At 38.1% G+C, this 12,851-nt stretch overlaps 1 non-coding gene across 1 annotated transcript; it reads right to left on the bottom strand.

Moving 5' to 3' along the window:
- Positions 1–10,208: 10,208 nt before the first annotated feature.
- On the bottom strand, positions 10,209–10,315 carry LOC116112301. Its single transcript, XR_004125220.1, has one exon. It is a non-coding gene; the product is annotated as a small nucleolar RNA R71 (small nucleolar RNA).
- Positions 10,316–12,851: the final 2,536 nt, after the last annotated feature.

Genomic DNA, 12,851 nt, shown 5'->3' with positions numbered 1-12,851 from the left:
TTTCTACCCCAAATCACTCCAAAAGCCCTTTAAAACTCCTTGATCAAAAGAAAGAGAATTTGAGGAAGCAAGAGAGGAGAGTGGCGGGGAGAAGAAGAATGAAGGGTTGCAATGTCTTAATTCTTTTAATGAAATTTATACACCAGCATTCCCATTTTGCCCTTATCTTTCTTGGGAATTCTATCTATATCCTTTGATTCATTACAAACACACCCCATAGCAACATATTCTCCATGAAAATTCCTTACATTTTACTCCCCACTTTTCTTGCTAATTAGGGGTAGAATGGTCAAATTTCCCTTAGGGAAGAAATATCTAAAACTTAGCAACATTTTTGGTGGCTGTCGCCACCGGTGAGGAAACTTCTATCGCCGCGGGAGGAAACTTCTGTCGCCGCCAGCGAAACTGTCCAGCAGGCTTCAACACCTCTTCACCGCGGCGAAGATATTTCGCCCGGCGAAGCATGAATACGAACTTCTTCTATTTTCAACCAATTTCAGGGCAAGTATTCAACATAACACTCAATCAAAGGTCAACCAAACCATATTTACCAAGAAACCAACTCAAATAAGAGTAAAAGAAGAAACAATAACTACATACCTCAAGTGGGGCGTTACATGCCCTAGAGACTGTGACTCGCGTACTTAATTGTCTGTCGTTAAAGTCTATAGATAAGACTCCATATGAACTATGGAGTGGACGAAAGCCCAACTTGTCTTATCTAAGGATTTGGGGTTGTGAAGCTTATGTCAAGAAATTGACTTTGAACAAGTTGGGCTTGAAATCTAACAAATGTAATTTTGTGGGGTATCCTAAGGAGACTAAAGGGTACTCTTTCATTATTTCTACCATCTAGAAGAGCACAAGATTTTTTTGTCACTCGTATCAGTGTCTTCGTAGAGAAAGATTTTTTTTTAAGAAGTGCTAGTGGGAGAAAAGTAGAACTCGATGAAGTCCTAGAACCACAAAATATATTAGACGAAGGATGAGATGATGTGCCACAGGAAGTGGTTGAACATCGTGAGGAGGTTACTCCACACTCTATGGATCAAAGTGAACCACCTCAAATAGCACGGAGCTACGTAGGTTTGGAAGAGTACGTCATGAGCTCGGTGACTCAACATGGTGACGTACTGGTCTACCAAGACAATAAACCCAAAACCTACGAAGATGTTGTATCAGATCCAGATTTTGTTAAATGGCTTGAAGCCATGAAATCTAAGATAGACTCCATATACCAGAACCAGGTATGGTCCCTAGTGGATCCACCTGAGGGGGTAAAACCCATAGGGTGTAAATGGGTCTTCAAGAAGAAGACTGACATGGATGGCAAAGTGCATACCTATAAGGCACAATTGGTTCCCAAAGGTTTTGAACAAATTCATGGTATTGACTATAAAGAAACCTTTTTGTTGGTTGCCATGATTAAGTCTATCCGGATTATGCTTCTGATTGTTGCATATCAAAACTGTGAAATTTGGCAAATGGATGTCAAAATGGCTTTCCTGAATGAAAACCTTGAAGTGGATGTGTATATGACACAACCCGATGGTTTCATTCTTGATGGAGAAGCTAATAAGATATGAAAGTTGTAAAGATCCATTAATGGACTCAAGCAAGCATTAAGGAGCTGGAAGATTCGTTTTGATAAAGCTGTAAAAGAATTCGCTTTTATCAAGAACGAAGATAAGCCTTGCATTTACAAGAAAGTAAGTGAGAGTGCAGTTAAATTCTTGGTGTTGTATGTCGATGACATAATTCTGATTGGGAATGATATACCAAACTTGCAGTCGGTAAAGACTTGGTTATCCAAGTGCTTCTCCATTAAGTAATTCGGAGAAGCAGCCTACATCCTCGAAATAAAGATCTATCGTGATAGATCGCATAAGTTGCTTGGCTTAAGTCAAAGTGCATAAATAGACAAGGTACTGAAGAGATTCAATATGGAAGAATCCAATAAAGGATTTCTTTCGATGTCACATGGTGTCTATCTCTCTAAGGATATGTGTCCCAAAACACACAATGATAGAGATAGAATAAAGAGAATCCCATATGCGTCACCAATAGGATCCATCACGTATGCCATGTTGTGTACTCGGATTGATGTCTCATCTGCATTAAGCACTAGTAATAGATATTAATCGGATCCAAGTAAGTGATGCCGTGTTGTGTACTTGGATTAATGTCTCATGTGCATTAAGCACTTATAGAAGATATCAATCGGATCTAAGTGAGCATCACTGGATAGTTGTCACGAACATCCTTAAGCACCTAAAAAGGACAAGGATATGTTCTTGGTTTATGGAGGGGAAGATGAGGTCACTGATGAGAATGCAAAATGTCATATTTACCCGCCTTAATGTTTAGTATTTTATACTTATTTTCTGCCTAAATGTACTCATTATTATTCTATTTTGATTTAGGATGCAAATGGAGGCGTTAATTGCAAAACAGAACTAATTAATTGAATTTGGACAGTTTCGATATTGTTTCGTAATCTGGGCATAACTCTCTCATCTGAGCTCTGATTGAGATGATTCACAATGCTGTGGAACACTAAGAAATATATCTACAACTTTATTTTTTTGAGTTTGGAGAGATACTCGCTGCATCAAGGCTGTAATCGGGCTTGAAGTTGACATATCTGCACTGCCGATGTTCTGGAACATTCCGCCTTGTAATGCAAGTCCAAAAGGCAGTTTATTATTGGAAGATTTGAAGACATGTGGCACGCAAGTTACAGCTCAGAATCACCACTTCCCTATTTTATTTTAGGACTTTATCTTATTATCATTTAATTAGAATTAAATTAGGATTAATGTTATTTTAGGATATTAGAATATTTCTTTTAGGAGATTTAGTGGGATTCAAATACTTGAACTGGATTTTTGTTAAGGGGATGAGATTAGGGTTTTTGGAAAAAAAACACACACGCCTCTCTCTGGTCTTCTCTGTAACTTTTCCTTTGGAATTTTCGTGATGGCCATGAGAGGCTAATTTTTATAACTTGGTCGAAGGAAACGGAGGCCTCGAAATCAATAACTGTGAGATCTAATCCGTTTTATTTCAGTGTCAAGTTTTAGGCTTTGAGTACGGATGTTCTTCTATGCTTATTTTCATGATGTGTCATTTAATTGCTAGGAGGCCTACTAGGTTTTATTTGTTACAATCTACTGCTAAGTTAGACATCAAATCCGTAATGTTTGATCCCTCTAACTTGTGAAGCAATTAGGGTTATTAATTTGCTGCGTCAGGAATTAGTATCTTAGAGGAAACACTCAACTAAATTAAATACAACCGCTTGTGTTTGTGTTGTTTAGCTTCATCGATTTCTCTAATTCTTAAGGCTGCCACTAGATTAAATCTTGAGCGCTTGTCTAGGGTTGTTTAGTGGTAAGATTAATTAAGATCGCTTGTTTCCTAATTAATTACAATTAAGGAGAGATAGGAAAATAGTTCTAATGGTGAATATTCAAAGTAAGAATTAATTTATTTTTTTGCATCAATGATCAGTTGTAAGATGTCGATGGTGGATGTTGACGGAGACCAAGTTTTGTTATATTAATTGATTTCGAATTGAATTTTTTTGTTTTTTTTTTTTTTTTTTGGCTAAGATTGTTTTTTGTTTTACTCAAAACCCCCCAGCCTTATTCACATCATTAAAAATTCGGCTACACACTCTTCGTGGGATCGACCATTGCTTACCCTATTTACAGTTCAGTAGTTAGGTTAGGAAGGTTTTTAATCTTGGTTGCCTACGACAGCACACCACTCACTATAAGAAGATACAGTGATTCTAGTTTCCAAATAGATAAAGATGATTTTTGCTCGCAATTCATGTTTGTATTTTGTCTTAATAGAGCTATAGTGAGCTAGAAGAGCCTAAAGCAAATACTATAGCAGATTCTACAACTGATGCAAAGTATATCGCATTATCTAATGCAACCATAGAGGCGGGTTGGATCAAGAAGTTCATTACTGAACTTGATGTGGTTTCAAGCATTACTGATCTAGTAAAGATCTACTGCAGCAACAATGAAGCCATTGCTATGGCTAAGGAACCACAGTCTTACCAGTGATCCAAATACTTACTTAGTTGATTAATCTGATCTAAGAAATCGATCAGAAAGGGGATGTGTAGATTTGTAGAATACCTATTAACCCATTGATGAAGTTTCTGTTGCAACAGAAGTGTGATGGACACTTAGGGTCATTTGGTGTTAAATACATGAATGATTGACTTTAGTGTAAGTGGGAGATTATTAGATTGGGTGCCCTAGAGCCAATCAATTATTGTAATATTGACTCTTTGTAAGAATGTTTATTGATCAATAAAAGGCATTTTTCTACTATATCATGTAAATCATAATTGTATGTATTGATATATGTCCTTAGGATGGTAGAATTGTGACGAGGGTATAAAGTGTTTCAAATCTCGATTATGAGAACCCTATGATCATATATAGTGGCCATTCTAGAAATGTTTGTAGCCCTAATATTATTCTAACCAAAGACACATATATTATGGTAAGGCTACCATAATGTTGAACGACCCTATCGAAAGGCAGTGACTAATCTTACTTGTCAAGGCTATTTGCTGACAACCTAATGCAACACATAGGTGCTTGCTGTAGGCAAGTTCACTGGACAGACCCACCAGAGGATTCCATATGAATGGTAACCCCAGTGTCTATGGAATAAATCCTCTAACGAATGGTGGTGCATGTGATCCTTAGACTTGAGATCACTGGAGCGCCTTGTGCACCGATTGGTGTAGTTTGACACTCGCCCAACGTAGTTCTATGAAGAACTATCAAAATAGTAGTGATTGGCTATATCGAGGAGTGTATCAAGATTATGGTGGATCGACAAAGGATTCATCACTCTCGGGTATGGGAGAAGTTATCTCACTAGGCAATTTAGTAAATGGCAATGACACTAAATCTGTGGCCATAGTGGGATTGAATTATTGCTCAATCCAATTTATTGTTCCGGTCATTGGTCCAGTAACTGAATACAAAGATATCGAGGATATCTGAGGTTGACACTATTTCTGTACCTCAGCCTTGATGGGATAAAAAATGATGAAAGGACTTGATTGCACGGTAACCATATTGTTGATAGGTAGCTATTTCACTAAATCCGAATCTATCAGGTGACCATGATGCCTTTCTAGGGGCCAATATTGATCTGTGTGTAGTGAGATGATTAATTGGTGTTAATCGCAATACTACTCACCGTCGATATGATAATGAGCCTACGGGTCACGCACTTAGAATATAATTTAAGAATCAGTTTATGAAAGAGGTATTTTCATCTTTCAAGACAAACAGGTATTTTGGTAATCTCATAGTGCAATTAAATTTGCTGAAGTTGTTGCCTGTATTCAATTTTAATAGTGAAATTAAAATTAGTGAGATTATAGTTAAATATATGTGCACATATATTTAAATGGATTATTATTGTTAATTAAATGTTAATATATATTAAAAATATATTAATTGATTTTAATAATAATAATTAAATTTAAAATACCATTAAAGGGGTGTTTGGTTGCAAGGGTGGATTAGGGTTGGAGCCCATGGCTATTCCTAAGTGGAATAGGGTTTTTTAATTGTTGCACTATATAAGTGCAACTTAAAATTAAAAACATATAACATTATTCAATAAATTTAAAACCTTAGCCACCCTCTTCTCTCCCTCTTATGTTTTTGACATTGGTGGAGAGAAAATTCTTTTTCTCTTCTTGGATTCTTGAAGCCTTGATTATTCTAGAAAAAATAATACAAAGGTTCTACGGTTTGTCTTCGTGTGGATGATGTGAGTGCAATTCTACATTGAATCGGGAAGCGAGATCAAAATCAGAGATATTGAAAGAGCCTCCAAACGTTGGTAACATATTTTGAATCCTTGTATTGATTTGGTTTTACACAGATTTATTTTAACATGTAAAACATTATAATCGTTGCCCGAATTTTGGGTTTAGAGTAATGATCAATTCGTTTTATTTTAATTGTGTTTTTTTTTTTTTTTTTTTTTGCTGCGCGAATCTGATCATTTACTTTCAGACGTAACCATTCGGTCAATCAAATTGGGGATAGGCATATTCTGCTCATGAAAACTCAAGTGGAGAATTCAGTGTTTTAAGAACTGATCAATCGAGTCGACTTGTCCTAACAAGGTGATTTTTGTCCGAGTGTGATTTGGTGGTGCCGGGAGAATAAGACGAGTGTAATGTAGGGTTCTGACACACTTTGAGCAAGGAAAAAGGACTCCAATTCTCGAGATGGTCTTATTGTGCGACAAGTGCAAGGCGGAGATCTTGGTTTGATTTGAGCGTGAATTTGAAAGTTTAGGTCTGCCAAGACGCAATAGGGTTTCTTCATGTGGCTTCATATGAAAGGTCATGCATTTAATGCCCAGTAGGTACTTTTTGTAAGGCTTCAAATGTTTAGTTTTTAGTCCATTTTCTCCATTCTAACCAAAGGAGAGAAAGCTTTGAAAACGCATTTTGCTGAAGAAGAACTCGGTGTTCCAAGGATTTCTTGATGCACTTTCTATGATAATTTGATTTCTGCACCTTCTTTTTAGTCTACTTCATCTTTGTATGGCTTCATAGTGAGGTTTTAAGCTAGAATCCATAAGATTTCAGAGATTCATAGAGAAAAAAGGTTTTTGGGTTTCGGTCAATGGTTTTTTGAAGTAAAATTTTTAAGTGGAGGAGTTTTAGAGTGTTTGTGTTGTTTTTCTTCAAATCCTTTGAATTGGAGTAGATTTGGAGAAAGGTATTATGCTGTTAAGAGGATTTTTTGCAGAGTTTTGTCCATCTTTGGGGTGTTTGGCTGAGAACGACTATCGTTTGGGAACTCTTTGAAGAAAGAAGATAGGATCAATTTACCCTTACTGTCCGTTCGGCTCATCTCAGTGTACTTGGCCGAGTGGAGTTTTTCAATTTGATTGGAGTTTGATCCTAAGTGATAGTTTGATGATGTCATCATTTGATCAGTTAGCCTGAGTCGAGTGAGGCAAGTCCTTGTGATCAAGTAGGGTTTTTTCAAGATTTCACCTAAGTGTCGCATACTATCTCAGACGAGCCGAGTCGTGTAGATATGGATAGTGGTGATGAGTATGAGACTACCTCTACCATGGTGTGGATTCTAGAGGAAGAGGAGCTCCCTATGAGGTTTGAAGGTGTCTCGGTGGTTGTGGCTAAGTTGACTACCATTGAGTCGAGTGCTGATGACTCTAATGGGCAAAGGGAGGGTAAGGAAGAGATGGATGAGGAACCAAGTGATATTTTCAACGATGAGCCCTCGACGAACAAAGGTTCTGGGGACGAGCTAAACTGATCGGGTGGTGACATTCTACCGATGGATTACCCTCCCCTCCTAAAGCAAGATGACAAGTGGAGGATAAGGACAATGTACTACATTCCTAACTTATGGAGATTAGGGTCCCCAAGTGTCATGAGAGGGTCAACTGGGATGTGCCAGGCTGGGTGAGCATGTATGATATCTATTTCTATGATGGGCTGAGGCTACCCCTTCCCTAGTTGGTTTGGGAGGTGTTGAATCACTTCATGATCATGTCAACTCAGCTCATGTCGAATGGGTGAATAATATGATGGCGTTGGAGCTACTCTATACCATGAACCAAGTGGGATTTGGGCTGCATGAACTCCTCTGCTAATACCACCTGAAGGAGTATGACAAAGACAAAGGGAGATATGCCATCACCTTGAAGCATGACCAACTCCATCTGGTGACCTGCCTTGGGTCGAGTGACAAGATTTGGAAGGAGAACTTCTTCTTCTCGAAGGGAGATCAGATCTTGGGTGAGAGAGGGCAGGGCGACATACCATCCACTTGGAGAGCCACAAGTGAGTAACCTATTACTTGTCTTTTTACTTTGATGACTAAATCGTATCTTCCATGTTTTTGCAGATCTTCAATTTAATCAAGCTAGGCAGAGTAGTGATGGGTTGGCCGAGACCACCAGGGAGGTTCTCGCCATACCGAAGGAGTAGCGAGATTGGAAGGTCATGTTACAAGAGGCAAACTTGATGGCTAGTCACCTTTGGGACAGAGTAGCTGCTATCAAGAGAGGTACACATTTCCCTTCATTGAAGCAAGTGTGGCACGTGTTGCTGATTCACTACTACAATCACTTGCTTTATTGATAATCTGAGGATGATACTGTTTTTATTAGGCTTTTTGGTCGGATTTTATATACTTCTTAGTTCATTTTGACCTGAATTGCTACTTAATTCTATACATTTTGTGTTGCAGGCAAAAAAGGGCATTTTGAGCAAATAATGAGTGATTTGGAGTTTCTGGACGCAGAAGTAAGCGGATCTCAGAATTTGGGAGAGTTTTGAAGCAGAGTAAAGCACTATGAAGCTTGTTCCCATGGGAGAGCATCAAGGATTGAAGAATCAAGCAAAGAAACAAGCGGAGGGCAATTTTGTAATTTTAGAATTTTTCATGAAGATTCGCCACGACGAAGTTTGTTCTTCGCCGCGGCGAAAGGAGTTACGTACGAGAGTTATTTTCACTTCGTCGCCGCGGTGAGATTCCTTCTTCGTCGCGGCGAAGTCTGCGAATTTTAGTTTTCTCTAAAATGCACAGTTTCATTTTAGGTAAAGTCTTAGGTGTTGGGCGAACTATAAAAGCAAAACTTTGCCATTTTGAGGGGGTTCGTCATTTTTTTAGTCTAGAGCAGTATTTTCATCTTCCTTAGTTTTAGATTTGACGAATTTTGGGTTGAAAAGTGAGAAGATTTGGGATTGAATCTGGTGGATTCTTCAACTAGGGGAAATTCTTGTCTTGTCTCTCATTTCAATATGTTGAACCTTGTGTTTATTGTTTTTCTTGATATATATTTTGATTTAGCTATGAACTAACCCATTTTGGGTTAGGGTTTTGATGTAATTCAGATTTTCATGGATTGAGTAATTGATTTTTGTTACTTCCATATGCTATTGCATGGATTGTGTGGTTATTCTGATTTTATTCTTTTAATTGATGAACATGATGAGATTGAGAAATGAGTCATGTTAAGCTTCTTGTGTAATCACCATTGTAGTATTGAATGCTAGAGATAGATTTGAGAATCAATGAAATCAATCTAGGATTCCATGTGCTTAATGAGCTTAGAACTATTAATCTTCAAATTGTTGGGTGCGGAAGTTTAATAGGGAAAAGTAGGAAAACGTAGCCTGAGAAGGTATGTTTTACAATTTAGAGAATTCGATTTACAATCAATGCATGTGAATATAGAAATAGCATAATCCAGAGATTTAATCCATAGAGTTTGAATGAAGTCAAGACCCTACCCGTTTGTTTGAATTGAATTTACCCTTGTCTTTAAATCTTGCTTTCACAATTAGTTTTAAATACTTAGCAAATTTTGTTTAGTTTTAGTTTAATTTCTCCGATTAATCCAAACAAATTCGATTGCTCCAACTTGAAAACAGTAGAAAACTTAGTGCTTAGCAACCAGTCCTCGTGGGAGTGATACTCACTCATCACTTTCTTACTTTGTGCGACTAGTGCACTTGCTATTTATGCATGTTTTAGTAACAACGCATCAAGTTTTTGGTGCCGTTGCCGGGGATTGATTTTTATGTTCACATTGAGTTTTCTTTCATTAGCTAGATTGGAGTTTATTTTTGTTATCATTATTTTTTTGTTTTATTTTTGTTGCTATTTTCAGTTGGTTTGTGATCTCACTTTTTCTTTCTCTTTTTCTGTTAGTTTATGCAAAGAGCAAGACATCAGCCAGTGGTTCCTGTTGGCTAGCTATTGAACCAGAAGTCATAGTTGTTGAAATGGAAGAAACCAGGACACTAAAGGAATTCTCAGTTCCCATAGTTTATGGTAGTGGTTCGAGCATTACAAGACTAGCGGTCCAAGCCAACACTTTTGAAATAAAGTCGGCAATCATCTAGATGATACAGCAGTCGGTACGGTTTAATGGAGATTTGAATGAAGATCCAAATCAGCACATTGGCAACTTTTTAAAGATTTGCGACACCTTCAAGTCAAACAGAGTGTCAGATGATTCCATTAGATTGAGACTATTCCCGTTCTCATTGGGGGATAAAGCTAAGGGATGGTTAATGGCACTACCATCAGGAACTATCACAATATGGAACGAGTTAGCACATAAGTTCCTGACCAAATTCTTTCCTCCAGCAAAAATCAACGAAGATAAAAAATGATATCACATCGTTTCTACAAGAAGAGTTTGAGTCATTATATGAGACTTGGGAGAGATACAAAGAACTTATGAGGAAATGTCCACACCATGGTTTGCCAGTTTGGCTACAAGTCCAAACGTTCTAAAATGGATTGATGGGTAACATGCAAACTATGGTCGATGCAGCATCGGGAGAAGCCTTGCAGAATAAGACACTGGAAGAGGCTTATGAGTTGCTTGAAGTTTTGGCAAGCAACAACTATCAAAGACCTAATGTGAGAGCAATACCAAGAAAATCTATGGGTCTTTATGAAGTTGATGCATTCATGGCCATCTCAGCCCAACTCACAGCACTTCAAAAACAATTGGGAAATATGCAGGTAAACTTTATTCAAGCTCCTCAACTAACTTGTGATTTTTGTGCTGGTAGTCATGTGAGCAGTGAGTGTCAAGTAAGGAACACGTTTACATCATCATCATCATCATCGGAGCAGGTTAACTACTTGGCAGGAAATCAGAGGCAGCCAAACAATCCCTATTCCAACACATATAATCCGGGTTTGAGGAATCATCCAAATCTGTCTTGGGGCAATCAGAACCAGCAAAACAATCAATGGAACCAAAGGGCATTGCCAACTAACCAAACATGGGTGAATAATCAACCAGGAGACCCAAGAGTGACAAAATTGGAGGACATGTTTGGGAAGTTTATGCAAGAGACCACAGGTTTTATGAATGAGATGAGGACGAATTTCAGAAATCAAGGGGCGTCTATTCGTAATTTGGAGGTACAGATGGGACAATTGGCTGAAAAGCTAAATGAGAGACCATATGGGTCTGTACCAAGCAACACTGTGACTAACCCATGTGAGCAAGCAAATGAAATAATTTTGAGGAGTGGGACAGTTTTGGAAAAGGTGGAGCAAGCAGGGAAAGAAGAAAAGCCATCAAATGAAAAGGAAGAATCTGATGAGGAAGTAGATGAGGAGATCATTGCTGAAGAGAAACCAACCAGTTCTAGGGAAAAAGAACAAAAGAGGGAAGAGCGGCAAAGACAAAAGAAAGAGAAATTGCCATTTCCCAAGATACCACCAGAATTGGCACATCACACTCCACCCGTGCCTTTTCCTTAGAGACTCAAGAAAAAGAATCAGGATAAGCAGTTTTCCAAATTTATTAAAATATTTAAAAAACTACATATTAACATTCCTTTTACAGATGCATTGCAACAGATGCTGAGCTATGCAAAATTTCTCAAGGAGATTTTATCAAACAAAAGGAAGTTAGAAGATGAGGAAACGTACGGAGGAGTGCAATGCTATTCTCCAGAAGAAGCTACCCTCGAAACTCAAGGATCCAGGGAGTTTTACTATTCCTTACATTATAGGAGATATTACTTTGATCGAGTTTTATGTGATTTAGGTGCTAGCATCAATTTAATGCCTTTTTCTGTTTTCAGGAGATTGGGAATTGGTGAAGTAAAGCCACAGACCATGTCATTGTAACTTGCAGATAGGTCCATAAAACATCCACGGGGTATAGTTGAAGATGTGTTGGTGAAGGTGGACAAGATTATCTTTCCGGCGGACTTTGTTGTTTTAGACATGGAAGAGGATAAGGAAATACCTCTTATTTTGGGCTGACCATTTTTGGTCATGGGAAGAGCACTCATTGACGTGCAAGAAGAAAAGTTACTATTGAGAGTTCAAGATGAAACAATAATGTTCAATGTGTTTAAGGCTATGAAGTTTCCATTCGAGTTAGATTCGTGTTTCAGTGTTGATGCGGTGGATAAACTAGTAGCAGAATCTATTGAAGAGAACACTCCACAACTACCTCTAGAAGTTTGTATTGCCAAATCAAAAATAGTGGAGGTAGATGAGTCAGCAAGGAATGAATGTGCTAGATTGTTGGAAACACTTCAGCCAATTGATGAGAGCCAAGATCTAGAATTTGAGGAATTTGATTTTCAGAAGGAGAAGGAAAAGGAAAAGGAAAGAAAGGAAGAACCTCCAAAGCTTGAACTGAAACCTTTGCCTTCCCACCTCAAATATGTGTATCTTGGTGAAGTAGAAACTTTCCCAGTAATCATCAGTTCAAGGTTAAGCAAATTGGAAGAAGAGCGATTGATTCGAGTGTTAGGAGAACATGGATCAACAATTGGTTGGACCATTTCTGATATTAAAGGCATCTCTCCATCTTTTTGCATGCATAAGCTACTTATGGAAGATGATATCAAGCCTAGAGTGTAACCACAACGAAGATTGAATCCTTCGATGAAGGAAGTGGTGAGAAAGGAGGTGGTGAAACTTCTAGATGCGGGAATAATTTATCCCATTTCTGATAGTCCATGGGTGAGTTTGATGCAAGTGGTTCCAAAGAAGGGAGGTATCATAGTGATAAAGAATGAGAGCAATGAATTGATACCAACTAGGACGGTCACGGGCTGGAGAGTGTACATTGACTATCGAAAATTAAATGAAGTGACAAGGAAGGATCATTTTCCACTTCCTTTCATTGATCAGATGTTGGAGAGATTGGCAGGGCATGCTTATTACTGTTTCTTGGATGGTTATTCAGGATATAATCAAATTGCCATCGCTCCTGAGGATCAAGAGAAGACGACCTCCACTTGTCCCTATGGCACCTTT

Source organism: Pistacia vera, unplaced genomic scaffold (assembly GCF_008641045.1).
Source record: "Pistacia vera cultivar Batoury unplaced genomic scaffold, PisVer_v2 Contig12, whole genome shotgun sequence".
Taxonomy (NCBI): domain Eukaryota; kingdom Viridiplantae; phylum Streptophyta; class Magnoliopsida; order Sapindales; family Anacardiaceae; genus Pistacia; species Pistacia vera.
This window is presented reverse-complemented; position numbering and strand designations above follow the sequence as displayed.